Raw genomic sequence first — 13370 nt, 5'->3', positions numbered from 1 at the left:
GAGTTTAAAGTTTAGACCTTTAAACTCAACTCCTAGTTTTACTAAATCCTTTTTCATATCCTGAGCCTGGTACAGACTTCATCCTCCCCCTCACACCAACATCCCTTCAATCTGTGGGTGATTCTGCAGCCAATTCTTGGCTGATATTTCACCCACAAATTGCTGTTTCAGCTGAACTTCCCAAAACTTGAGCATCCTTACCAAATAGTTTGGGCCTCTTCATAATGTAGTTATCTTCAAATCTGCAGGCCCCTCTAGTAATACTTTTGTAGTGGTGAACAATCTCTTCCAATTTTAAAAGGCATACAGTAAGCTTAGACCCCTAAGGGATGTTATGGAAATCTGGAGTTCCACCCTATTTATACCTAATTCCAACCCTCCAAGAGTTTCAGACAAAATGTCCTAGAAACCTTTTACGCCTTGGTGTTATTTTTTTCACACCTCCTTTCCCCCCCCAACTGAAAATGGGGTGGGGAGCATGAAAAGGGGCTGTGAATCAGAATTTTTAAAAATAGCACATTTGGAGTTCCCTGATAGTACAGCAGGTTAAGGATCCAGCATTGTACTGCCATGATGCAGGTTCAGTCCCTTGCCTGGGAAATTCTGCATGCCTCAGGCATGGCCAAAAAAATAATAATGATAAAATAAAATAAAATAAAATGAAATGAAATCAGCACACACAATATAAAGAAAGTCTTTACACTTCCCACTTCTGCTCCCAGGGGTCAGGAGGTAGAGCCAAGTCTCAGGTAAGTACATTTGCAGCTGCCCACGCCTGCCCAGATCATTCCCCAAGTATCATTAGAGACTGTCCAGTGGGGGCGTGGGGGCCAGTCTTCCGGTTGGGGTTTCTTTTGGAACTTGTGTCCCAAGAGCATCCTGTTCTGTCAGATACATACCCACAGCCGTCTCCAAATTGCCAGACTGAGTACAACAGTGCTCAAGAGCCTGAGATAGAAACTGAGCCCAAGACGCAGCTGAGTCTTTCCCCAAGCCCTTCACACTCTCCTCCTCCTCCAGATCCTGAGCTCAACCCCTTCCTCACTCAACCACGGAAGGCATTTAAAATGTTTTCAGGTGCACCCTGATCCTTGCACATATTTAAGCAGTAGCTCTGTCTGGCCGGAACATCAGGCAAGAAACCCCACTCACTTCCCCCCTCCCCGCCCTCACTTGGGTGGGTGGCTCCCCTGTTGCCTGAGCCTGAGAAGGGGTGGGGGGTCTGGGGGTGAAGAAGAAGCTGAGCTGGAATCTCTGGAAGGGAGCACCGCCCAGGGGCACATGCAGCCTCTGAGCGAGGGCACCCACGAAGGGAAGGGGCAGCATCCAGCTATATCTAGAAGGAGCTTTTCTGCTTGTGGAGGGCAGTAGCCCACTCTGTCTATAATTATGACTAGAGAGTCACTTGCCTTCAAAAACTCTATTTTCAAGTGTTTACCTATTTTCTTTTCTTTCCTTTTCATTAGAGTTGATTTACAGTGTTGTATCAATTACTGCTATACAGCAAAGTGACCCAGTCATACATCTATACACACTCTCTTCCTCATAGTATATTTCATCATGTTCCATCACAAGTGATTGGACATAGTTCCCTGTGCTGCACAGCAGGATCTCATTGCTTATCCATCCTACATGTAATGGTTTGCATCTACTAAACCCAAACTCCCAGTCCATCCCACTCCCTTCCCCTCCCCCTTGGCAACCACAAGTCTGTTCTCCAAGTCCATGAGTTTCTTTCTTTTCTGTAGATAGGTTCACTTGTGCCACATTTTATATTACACATACAAATGATATCATGTGGTATTTGTCTTTCTCTTTCTGACTTACTTCACTTACTATGAGAATCTCTAGTTCCATCCATGTTGCTACAAATGGCATTATTGTGTTATTTTTATGGCCAAGTAGTATTCCACTGTGTATATGTACCACATCTTCTTAATCCATTCATCTGTTGATGGACATGTAGATTGTTTCCATGTCTTGGCTATTGTGAATAGTGCTGAAATGAACACAGGGGTGCATGTATCTTTTTGAATGCAAGTTTTATCCAGATATATGCCCAGGAGTAGGACTGCTGGATCATATGGTACTTCTACATTTAGTTTTCCAAGGAAATTCCACACTGTTTTCCGTAGTGGTTTTAGTACCCATTTTCTTTAAAGTGGAACAAAATGTTGCTTCACAGGCAGGTGCACTCAGCCTCCTAAGGAAGTAGCCTGGGAGGAGTTTGGTCAATTTTTTCTTAAATATGTAAAAGTAATAGTAAAGTTGAAAATATTAGCTAACAGCACTTTTGGGTAGCTCATTCAGGGGGGTTTGGGCAAGACAATTGTGGGGCACTCCCTGTGTGCTGGTCCTATATTAAGAACTTTCCGGAGTTCCCGTCGTGGCGCAGTGGTTAACGAATCCGACTAGGAACCATGAGGTTGCGGGTTCGGTCCCTGCCCTTGCTCAGTGGGTTAACGATCCGGCATTGCCGTGAGCTGTGGTGTAGGTTGCAGACGCGGCTCGGATCCCGCGTTGCTGTGCCTCTGGCGTAGGCCGGTGGCTACAGCTCCGATTCGACCCCTAGCCTGGGAACCTCCATATGCCGCGAGAGCGGCCCAAGAAATAGCAACAACAAGAACAACAACAACTAAAGACAAAAAGACAAAAAAAAAAAAAAAAAAAAAAAAAAAACTTTCCATGAACTATTTGACCTGAAATAGTCCTCTTGGGAGCTCCAGCTGTGGGTCAGCGGTTAACAACTAGCACCCATGAGGACACAGGTTTGATCCCTGGCCTTGCTCAGTGGGCTAAGGATCTGGCATTGCTGTGAGCTGTGGTGTAGGTCGCAGACGAGGCTCAGATCCTGCGTTGCTGTGGCTGTTGCGTAGGCCAGCGGCTACAGCTCTGATTAGACCTCCATATGCCACGGGTGCCCCCCCAAAATAAATAAATAAATAAAAATAAAACCATTTAAAAAATAGTCCTCTTGGAAGATAAATGCTATTAACCCTACTTTACACATAAGAAAACTAAGATGCAAGAAGTTCAGAGGGTTGTCCAGTGTCAGCCTGTAAGACAGCCATGTGTGAACGAGGCAGCCTGACTGCATGGCTGTGCTCTTAACCACTGTGCCATGTTTTTCCTGGGTGTTGCCTTCTCTGTTCAACAAGAGTGAAAATCTCAGAGGCAGGCACCTTGTCTCCTCCTTCCTCACGGTCCGCCGCCCTGGGCACACTGCTGCCCCTGTAGACGGGAGGTATGCACAGGTCACATGTAAGCACTCAGTGTTGAGGTAGATGCAGGCTAAAAGGCGCTATAGCAGAGAGGAGAAGGGACTATCCACAGTTTCTTAGCTCTGCGGCAACAGGACTGGGAAAGGAGTTCAAGAGCCCAGGGGCCAAATGCCGCCCTGTACTAACCCTTAGCTCACCCTGCCTCCTTGCTATCCCAGTTCTTTCTCCCAGCACAGACCACAGAGGCATCCGTGGGGAGGGGGGGGTGCTCTACATGACGTAGGACCACCACATCATATAAAGCAACAGGCGCCAAAGCTTTAGTGACTTCAGGTGAACACCTACCAGGGCCAGGGAGACCCAAACAATGCCTGGAACTGGGACATCCTGTCAGCATTACCAGTCCGGCACCCTCAGCATTCCTCACCACACCTGGCAAGTTATAGACTGTATGTCTGAGAACAGAGAGAATTTTAGGCAAGAAAATATCCATCCTCATTCAAGGGGACAGATTCTCTGAAGCTTAATGAGAATCTTGCTCACATTCTAGTTACTCACCTATCAGGATGTCTACTTCTTTCATAGTCATTGATTGTCTATTTAGTTTAAGTAGCTACGTAAGCACTGAGGACACACACGCAAACCTGTTTCCTGCCTTCCAGATCTAACACAGGAGATGGTTCTAGCTATACACAGATACCTACCATGTGAGTCGCGTAGCAACCATTTATTAATGGCTTACCCTTTGCCTCAGGGCCAGTAAGTGTTTTTAATAGAGTTTATCTCATTTAATCTTTACCTAGGACTGTAAGACCCTGGAATCTGCTGTTCTCTTGAGAGGACCAGACAGTGAGCACCAATGAAAGCAGAGGTCAAGGTCGCTTCTGCCTTAGAGCAGAGCAGCTTGGTGGAAAAGGCTCCCACAGAAGAGTCTTCCAGATGACCCTCCCCACTGCTACCACCCAATCCTTCTTTCTTCTTCCTTCCCCCCTCCCCCTCCCCTTCCTCCCTCCCCCTCCCCCCCTTCCCCGCCTCCCCAACCTTCAATGTCTACTGAAATGTCACTTGCTATGTGATACACAGCTACTGAGCTAGAGTATATATATGTATGTGTGCATGTGTGCACATACACACACACACATTTTTTTAATTGCCACACCCAAGCCATATGAGAGTTCCAGGCCAGGGATTGAATCCCAGCTGTGGCAATGCCGGATCCTTTAACCCCCTGCACCAGGCCAGGCAGCAAACCTGTATCCCTGCAGTGACCCAAGCCACTACAGTTGAATTCTTAACCCTCTGTGCCACAGTGAGAACTCCTACAGATTTTTTTTTTTTTGAGCCATGTATTGTGGTTTATTTAATGCATCATATTTCCCCTGGTAGACAGCAAGTTCTTTGAAATCAGAATTTGAATCTCATTCATTCTTATATTTTCCCATACCGGCTGGTCAGGCTGTCTTGACAGGAGGGTGAGCCCCAGAACAGATGTCCTCACACAGGGTTGGAAGGGAAAAGGGGGGCTGGACTGCGGGGATGGGGCGGTGGCATGGGAGCTGGGGATCCTTCCGGAGGTGAGATCTGTTTTCTGTTTCCAGGACACAGGGTTTCAGGTCCACAGTTTCGAGGGTAGAAATGCCCAGAGCGCCTGGAGCCTGACCCCCAGGGGAAGTTTGCGTGCGTGAAGCCCACTTTAGAGCAGGCAGTTGTGTCCAGACCTAAGGGCCTACACGAGCAGTTTGGGAAATGGGGCACTTGGAGGTCCCATTAGAAGTCCTGGAGACTTTAGACCTCAGATCTGTAGAAAACGAAGAGAAGGTAAATGCAAACTTAGTGAAAGCAGCCCACAGGAGAGCAGGATTTCCTCACCTGGGGTCCAGGAACGCCCAAGGAGGTCTAGGGAATTCAGGGGGTGATGAACCTGCTGAAATTGTGTGTGAAAATTATGTGTGTGTGTGTAGGCGTAGCTGCATTTTTTTCTGAAACAAGGGTCTGTAACTTTTATCAGATTCTTAATGGGTCTGTGACCTCCTGAAAAGTTAAACAAAACAACACAAAGCATTTTTCTAAAGGATAAAGGTGGGAACTGGGTGTCAGGGGAATTTGTAGGACATTCCAACCCCTCCCACTTCCCATGTGCTGCAAACATGTGTGCAGTGGAAACAAGGACAAATGCAGGGAAGTGACAGGTCACCTTTTTAAAAAGACCTCCAAATGGACAGAATCCCCAGGGTTTCCTGGGTTTTCTTATAAAACTTGTCCTCCTCCCTCAAGAGACACTAGCCTTAGCTGTCCCCTTCCCTCCACCTCATCCTCACTGCCACGGGAGAGGCTACTGGAGCTGCCACTCCCTGTGGCAGGGGAACAAGGCCGGAGGGAGGAGCTGGTTCGTCAGGCTGGGTGGGAGCCAGGGCAGGAAAGGCTGAGCGAGAGTGCCCTTCATCTGACCCTGTAGGAGCCAAACACTTCAAGCTTGAACCTCTTTAAGACTTCAAAAACACTTTCAGATTCCTCCAAGTAATTGTACTTTTAGTATCTGTGAATGAAAATCAACATGCTGATAGAAAGCTACAGGGCACTCGATATTCCCTTTAAGATGGACTTTAAAAATGACAGCAGCATCCTTATGTGACTGAAAGACAGCACAGCACCTACATGTGAGGTGATTTTTTTTTTTTCTTTTTTGGCTGCACCTGTAGCATACAGAAGTTCTTGAGCCAAGGACTGAATCCAAGCCACAGCTTTGTCCTACACTGGATCCTTAACCTGTGGCACCACAGCAGGAACTCCAAGGTGATCTAGTTCCCTGGCCTAGGGCAATGCTCAGTGGGCATCTGGTTTCCAGGAGCGACTCTGTAACAAGGACCTCCCCCCTCTCACCAGGCGGGAATCACGGGTCTAACTTCAGCTCCTCGCTTCGTAGATGAGGAAACTGTGGTCTGGAAAATAAAGCGCTTCATTCCAGAACCCAGATCCCCTAACCACCTCCCTGGCTCTTTGTAAGATGCTCTTAGGGCATCCTGCCCCCTCAGCCCTGGGGCTGTCCCTCTCCTCCACCCTCTCTCCTCACCAAGACGTCTCCAAAGGGCACCCAAGGGAAGGGATGACTCTTCTCGGCCTGTGGGATCTGGGAAACAATCAGAGTAGAGAGTCAGCTGGGTAATGCCAGGCCCTGGCAGCAAACTGGACCACCAAGCCTTGACCACGGCCACCATGGGCTGAGGGTAAGCGGGGCAGGACTGCCCACCTTCTTCGGTCCTCACAACAACCCCCGCGAGTTCAGTGTTATCTATCTGAGCAGCAGCTGCAGCAACACTGATCCTTAACCCATTGTGCTGGGCTGGGAACTGAACCTGCATCCCAGTGCTCCCAAGAGGCTGCCAATCCCATTGCACCACAATGGGAACTCCTCAGTGTTTTCTCAACCATCTTCATTTTACAGAGGAGGAGACTGAAGCTTTGAGGGGTGACAACAAGGTCACCGTCACTAAAGGCTTCAGAGAGAGGATTCAAAGCCAAGTCTAAATCCAGACCCTGAGCTGGTGACAGCTCTGCAAAGTTACCTATGTGAGGCTGGCTGGGCTCAAGACTGAGGACTACGCTCTTTGCTACCCCTGGGCTCAAGGAACCATTCTAACCCCAGTCACAGCTTAGCCGTAATGCCTTTGCCTCTCTCTTCCAGAAGCCTGGGCGCATCTTTGCTGTGCCTGGGGACAGAGCACTTATCCTTTCAAATCTGATTCTAGCTCACAGCCTGTGCGCAGAGGAGGCTGGAGATGGGCAGCTCCTCTGCTCATTCCCACCTCTGCTTACGCCACTCTCCATGCTAAACTGCTCCCTCCCCAACTCGATGACTAATGAAAGAGGTGGGCTCAAACAAAGGCTCCCCTTCCCCACAAAGCCCTTTGGAACCATGGGATTCAGACACTGATTTTTGCGATTCCTCTGAAGCATCTTCTCTTTGACCTTAAATGCAGCTTCTGCCTTTTGTCTCTTCCGACTCACACCTGAGAGTCTTACACCCCCAGAGAGCTCCTGGAAAGCAAGTCTTGGACATATTCTGTCTCCTCCACCCTAAGCGCCTGGCTCAGGGCTGGACACATCATCGCCTGCTAACAAGAACTTGCTGAATTAAAGCTAATGGTCCTGAGAACAAAGGTCATGAAATGTCCTTCTGGTTACTGCCCTCTCTGCTGGCTGCCCACTCCCTAACCATCCTGTGAGGCTCATGAAAGTTCAGGGATGGGTTTTTGCCCCCTTGTCAGAAATAAGTCTGACCTTTCCAAGGCTCCTTTGTCTGTGGGGCCCACATGGCTCTGCCTTGAGACCTGTCTTCCTGCTCCTGAGCAGGCCCTCCAAGCACTTGGCAGCTGGGGTTGGGGGGGAGGACAGGGCTCAGAGGCAGGAGACGAGGATGGCGTGCTCCCCACTCTCGTCACCTTCTCAAGGGCACTTGTGAACCAAGTGTGTCTGCCTTGTGCTGCCCTGGGAGGCTGAGAGCCTGTTTCCCTGCAGATGGAGGCGGAATGTCTGGGCTAAGAGGCAGTTCAGCTCCAGATGCAACACCCCACTGTCTCCCCAGAGCCCAGTGCTCTGGCACTGTGACCGAGCGGGCCCTCGGGCCATGGTGCTATCCCACTGACCATCACTGGGTCAGCCCAGACTGCTAAGCGAAGGCTGCTAGGGGTCCTGAGCGAGACACACACCTTTCTTTCTTTTTTCTTTCTTTTTTTTTTTTGCTTTTTAGGGCGCATCTGCAGCATATGGAGGTTCCCAGGCTAGGGGTCTAAAAGGAGCTACAGCTGCCGGCCTATGCCACAGCCACAGCAATGCAGGATCCTTAACCCACTGAGCAATGCCAGGGATCGAACCCACAACCTCATGAATGCTAGTCAGATTTGTTAACCACTGAGCCATGACGGGAACCCTAAGACACATACCTCTCTTAACCTCAGTTTCTTCCTCTGTAAAACGGAGGGGCTGGGCACCACTGAGGGCTAAATTCCTTCCTGCAGTAACGTTCTACAGTCCTAAAATAGCACAGCCTTCTCTAGACTTCCCCCACTGCAACCCCCACCCTGCCACTGACTTCCCACAGGATTTCAAACACAGTGCAGTCAGCGCTGAGCCTCTGCATTGTCTGGTGAGGAGTTTCCATGCACTGGGATGGGCCCTCAACAGAACAAGGTCCCTGCCGTCCAGCACCCTAGAAAGCCATGGTGGGGGAGGGGACACAGGGGCCTTATTCAGTCTGGCATCAAATCAGTAAGTCAGATCCTCCCCCTGGTTACCTCTGGAAAATGCTTCGTCCCCATCAGACTCTGGGAGCACGGAATAGGCTTAATAACAAGACCATCTAAATTGTTTACCTCTTTTACAGTTTATGAGATGATCTTACATCTACTCCACAATTTAAAATCCCCGTGACAACCCCATGTGGAGGACAGGGATTATTACTCCCATTTTACAGACCAGATAAATGGTGGGGTTTCCCTGACTTACCCACACAGAGTGACAGAGCTGAGAATAGCAACATCCTAAATGGAAAACACCGGGGCCAGAAGCCAGGCGCAGGCACACGCCCTTTAAGGAGCTCACTTTACCAGAGAGAAGTCCGCGGAGCAATCCCACTAATGTGTAAGTCATACGCAAATAACACGCAAGCATGTGGAACCAAGAGTCTGGAGGTGGTTTGCAAAGGGACAGTGCAAACCACTCACTCTATTCCTGCCCAAGAACCACAGAAAGTGGAGGAGGCCACGATGGAAGAGGATATTGGGGCATTTGCAGCCTGCTTTGTTCCTTCTCCTGACGGTTCTGGTGGAGGAAGAAGGAGGGATTGGAGCCGGAGAGGTTGTGGAAAGAAAAAAGAGCTCCTTCCCTTCCTCTCCTCATCCTGCAGCTCCTGCCCGGAGCTGAGCAGGGTGAGCCAGCCCAACTCGGGCTCTGGGTGTCCTTCATGATGCCCCGGGGGACCGCAGCATGGCTGCAACCCCTCCACGCCCCTAGTCTCTGATTCACATGGGGTGTGCCATGTACCGCGGGGGACTGAGCCTCCAGAAAGGAAGACTTTGAACTGATGACCAAGTTAAACCATACAGTCACTGCAATCGGCTAAGGAAAACAAGCCGACTCTTTCAAAGGTGAGGCAAGACCTCCATCACACCTGGGGAAAGGTCAAGGTCGCTAGCCCGTGGCAGAGCCAGGGTTTACACCCAGGATGGGCGACCCCAGAGCTTGCACGCTAACCAGAGCCCGGCACTGCCTGCACATGGGAGGTCTTTGTGAGGGAGACCTTTGACCAGCAACACCCAGAGGAGTAATTGGAGTCAGGAGAAGGTCAGGCCTCCGGACAACAGTGGCTTCACATAGACTTGTGAAGCAGAGGCCAGGTCCTATAGGAAGCAGGGCCTGGGCCCCAGTGCCCCATGGTAGTTGCCCAACCTCTGCGGCTAAACAGAGAGCTGAGGTGAGGAAATCAGAACATCCTGGGGAGTGAGCAAGGGACAGGAAACAGGCCTACGCCAGGGGGGCAGGGGCCCAGGGACAACCTGTGAGCCTCTGCCTATGGTCACTTCCTTGGAGACTCAGGGACCCGTGAGAAAAAGTGTAGGGGCCAGACTAGTCCTTTCATCCTGAGAAGCCCTACAGCGTCACAGACACCCCCAATTACACACCCAGGCAGGAGGGATGCGACTGCACTCTGGCGGGACACTGGCCTCAGCATCTGTCTTGAAGACAGGTCTGGAGGCAGAAGGACACTAGGTGACAGGATGGAGAGGCAGGTGTTACATAGGGCTTCTCAGCTATTCTTGCTTCTCATTGAAGCAAGGCCTGGGGATCCTCTGGCAGGGACACACTCATCCCCAGCGACTTCTGAAGCCACGAAGGCCTGTACCAGGCTTCACGACAACACCCTCCTAGGTCAGGGCACCCAAGACAACAGCAGGAGTGACCACACCCTTAATAAAATACAGGCAAGTTTAGCTTCACAAGCGCCAGAGACTTGCCACATCTGTTTTGGAAGGTAAACACCCAGGGATTTTTAATCCTGTATTGGCATAACTAGGGATTCTTCTTTCCAGAATTAGGTCACAGAAGAGGCTGCTGTATGGAAGATTTTTGGACAAATCTTAAAGGTATGAGAGAGGAGGGCACCATGCAATTTCCTTACACCATTGAGAAGTCTTGCTTCTAATTCAGAGGTTGGGAGCGAGGCCTGTGTCACAGACAAGAAGCCCCAGATCTCGGCACCTTGGCCTCCCTCCTCTTTGGAGGTGGGGTGGGGTGGGGTGGGTTTCCTGATGTGACTATAACCCCGTCATTGTCATTTGCCTGGGACCAGAGCATGTTTTCACTGTCCCTAAGAGAGGACGCACACAGATGATTCCCTGGCGTGCCGACACCAGAAACTCTGTGCTGCCCCCACCCACGGATCCAGACTCAGGTCCTCCGGAGATCAGGCCCTTGAATCTACACACATTCCTTTTCAGTGCAACCCGTGATTAATCAGCAGGCTGTAAGACATCTTGAAGCACTAACCAGAGGGAGCTTGGTAATTTGTAGGTCACCCAATGCTCAATGCAGGGTGACAGAATTGACCCCAACAATCAGGTCATCATCACTGCCTCTGTTTCCTGTTTCCCTCCTCTGGCCTCAATTCCCAGAGAGGTTCAAGTTTGCTCCTAGAACTGTTCTGTCTGTAGGACTTTGTCTCTACCTCGGCCAGGCAGCCACTCGGGAAGACAGCGTGATTCTGGGTTTCCACGCCCAGAAATTTCCTTGAACCAGTCCTCCACTTTCTTTTTTTTTTTTTTTTTGAGTCCCTCCACTTTCTAGATATGTCTTCTGCCCCCAGGACTCATCATCGGCTTTTTCTAATCAGCTCACCTCTGGCCCTTCCCATTACAAAAGCTCTCTGTAGTCCCTCACCCTGGGCAGAGTCCCCTGTGATTGACACCCCGTCTCCGGGGACTGGTCCTCATGTTTCAGCCCCGTCCTCCCGCATACTTCCTACATCCACGCCACCTCTCTGCCCATCAACAGGACCTGCTCTTGCCTGTCTGTGGATCCTAAAGCAGGGACAGAAGTCATATGGGGCATTTCCCATGTTCCAGGAGCATGCAGCCCGTGGCTGAGTCTCACATGCAGCTCTCTGCTGTGTGCCACAGTACACACTATCCCGGAGGATAAACCCAGTGTTCTGGGAAGACTGAGAAAGAGGGATTAATTTTGCCTGTGGAGCTGGGGAGGGCTTCCCAGTTGAGCTGGGTACAAACTTGGCCCGAAAAGCGGGCAGGCTGAGCCCTGAGGTCTAAGGCCTTGGCTTCTCTAAGGGAAAAGTGAGCAAACTCAGGGACTACTCTGAACAAGGACGTGCTTTGCAGAGGGTAAGAGAGAGGCCGGATTCACACAGGGATCCAGGCACCAAAGAGTGTCAGGGAATGGAGGAGAGAGGGTAGCCGCCTGCCAGCAGGAAACAGGGGGAGGCAGGGACTCAGGGACTGCAGAGGAGGTTGTTGGGGAAGAGGGACAGCCCAGGGTAGGGTCGCAGGGGAAGAATGCCACCCACCGAGCCCCCCTTGAGCACCCAGGTGGTCCTCCCCCCCACCCCGCCCCCGCCCCCGGGCCGCAGGCCAGCTCAGCTGAGCAGGTGCCCGTGGGGAAAGGCTGGAAAGTAGAGGCAAAAAGATGAGGAGGGATGGACCCTCAGTAGGACTAGGATGTGGATTTAAGGCCCGGGCTTTCCAGCCAGCCTGCCATTCCCTTGACTCCGCCCCTAGCCTATAGCTGCTTTTCCTCCCTCAACCTCTTTCCTCTTCTGGAAGGTGGGTTCTTGAAGGCTTGCAGGGTTTAAACGAGACCGCACCTTGGGAAGTGCCACACCCACGCCTGGCTCGAGGTGCAGGACCCTCGTTACTCCTTCAGTGGAAGAAAAGCCATCGACTCTTTAAAATGGTGAGGAAGTAGAGAAAATGACCCAGAAAGAAGAGAAAATGATATGTTTGCATTTTTCTAGGAGCCGCAGAAGTGGCTGGTTTGACATGGCTGTCACAGGGGTTTTACTCATCAGTAAGTGGGAGCTATTCCTGGTGGCTCAGAGACCCCCCATCAGGCCAGCCAGGTGAGGGAAGTGAGGAGGAACCCTGGGGGGCCAGGGCCAGGGTCTCATCAGGTTTCCTCTGGACCCTGTGTTTTTGGGTGCATCACTAAACCTCCATGGCCACACTGCCTGGTGCCTTTTGTCCTCTTCACCCCAGTCCTGTGAGTCCATGAGACCTGCCCATCAGCCAGTGGAAAGTCCATAGACTGGCCTGCTAGCCAACCAGGTGATGAATCTATCCATCCATCTAGTTCACTTCTGAGGCTTCGCTGGTTGCAAAGAAGCATCCTGTGTAGGGGCGGTGGGCTGCAGAGTGGGGTCCCAGTTTGTAAGGATACACAGATCTTTACAAGGATCAGAGGACACCCAGGCACTTTTGGTTATAGGACAGAAATGAACCTAACGCATCTAAAACCAAAAGGGGGGATTTACTACAGGGTAGCAAGGTCGCTCCCAGGAGCCATGAGCAGCATGATCAGGAGGCCCACACATGGGCCTGGAAGCAGAAACCAGGCCGCCCACGCCAACCCAGGCAGCTTCCTTCCCTCTGCCTCCCTGGGGCTGCCTGGCCTCTCGCTTCTGCTCCTCCCTGTGCATCGTGGTTCCTATAATCAGCACAGGCTCAGTAGCAACAGTGATCTCACTTCCAGACACAGGGGAGAGAGACTCTGATTGGCTGCCTGGATGGGATGCTGGCCTTGAGTCCACTCAGCCAGAGGAGCCGGGCAATCATAGGCCACTTGATAATCCTACAGACACAATCTCACTAGGCCACCTCCTGGCTGAGTGAAGCAGGGCATCTCAGAGAAAGAGAGGTTGTGACTGCCCTGATAGCCAAGGGGCAGGGGGGTGTCACCTCAAAATACCTGCAAAAACACAAATAAAGGGGGGGCTGTGGGGGACACAAATGTGGCCACTGTAACCAGACCCCGAATGAGAAAGACTTTGGCAAGATGGTGGTTCACTTCTCTGTGGGTGTAACCGTTTCAGTGCAAACAGGACAGGGATGACACGGTGGCACCAGTGTTGGGGACCCAGGCTCCTTC

General features: G+C 51.0%; 1 long non-coding RNA gene across 1 annotated transcript in view; it reads right to left on the bottom strand.

Annotated features, from left to right (window-relative positions):
• Positions 1-4547: 4547 nt before the first annotated feature.
• LOC102167892 (uncharacterized) overlaps positions 4548-13370 on the bottom strand; it is a 34632-nt gene continuing 25809 nt past the window's right edge. Inside the window, exon 5 of the long non-coding RNA XR_014803996.1 lies at positions 4548-5019. This is a non-coding gene — a long non-coding RNA (uncharacterized LOC102167892). The remainder of the gene's footprint in view (positions 5020-13370) is intronic.

Source organism: Sus scrofa, chromosome 5 (assembly GCF_054392235.1).
Source record: "Sus scrofa isolate SSC_HxYL_T2T_F1_AM1 chromosome 5, Sscrofa_HxYL_maternal_Yorkshire_Landrace_v2.0, whole genome shotgun sequence".
NCBI classification, from domain to species: Eukaryota; Metazoa; Chordata; class Mammalia; order Artiodactyla; family Suidae; genus Sus; species Sus scrofa.
Note: the sequence above shows the minus strand (reverse complement) of the source record. Positions and strands in the feature narration are given on the sequence as shown.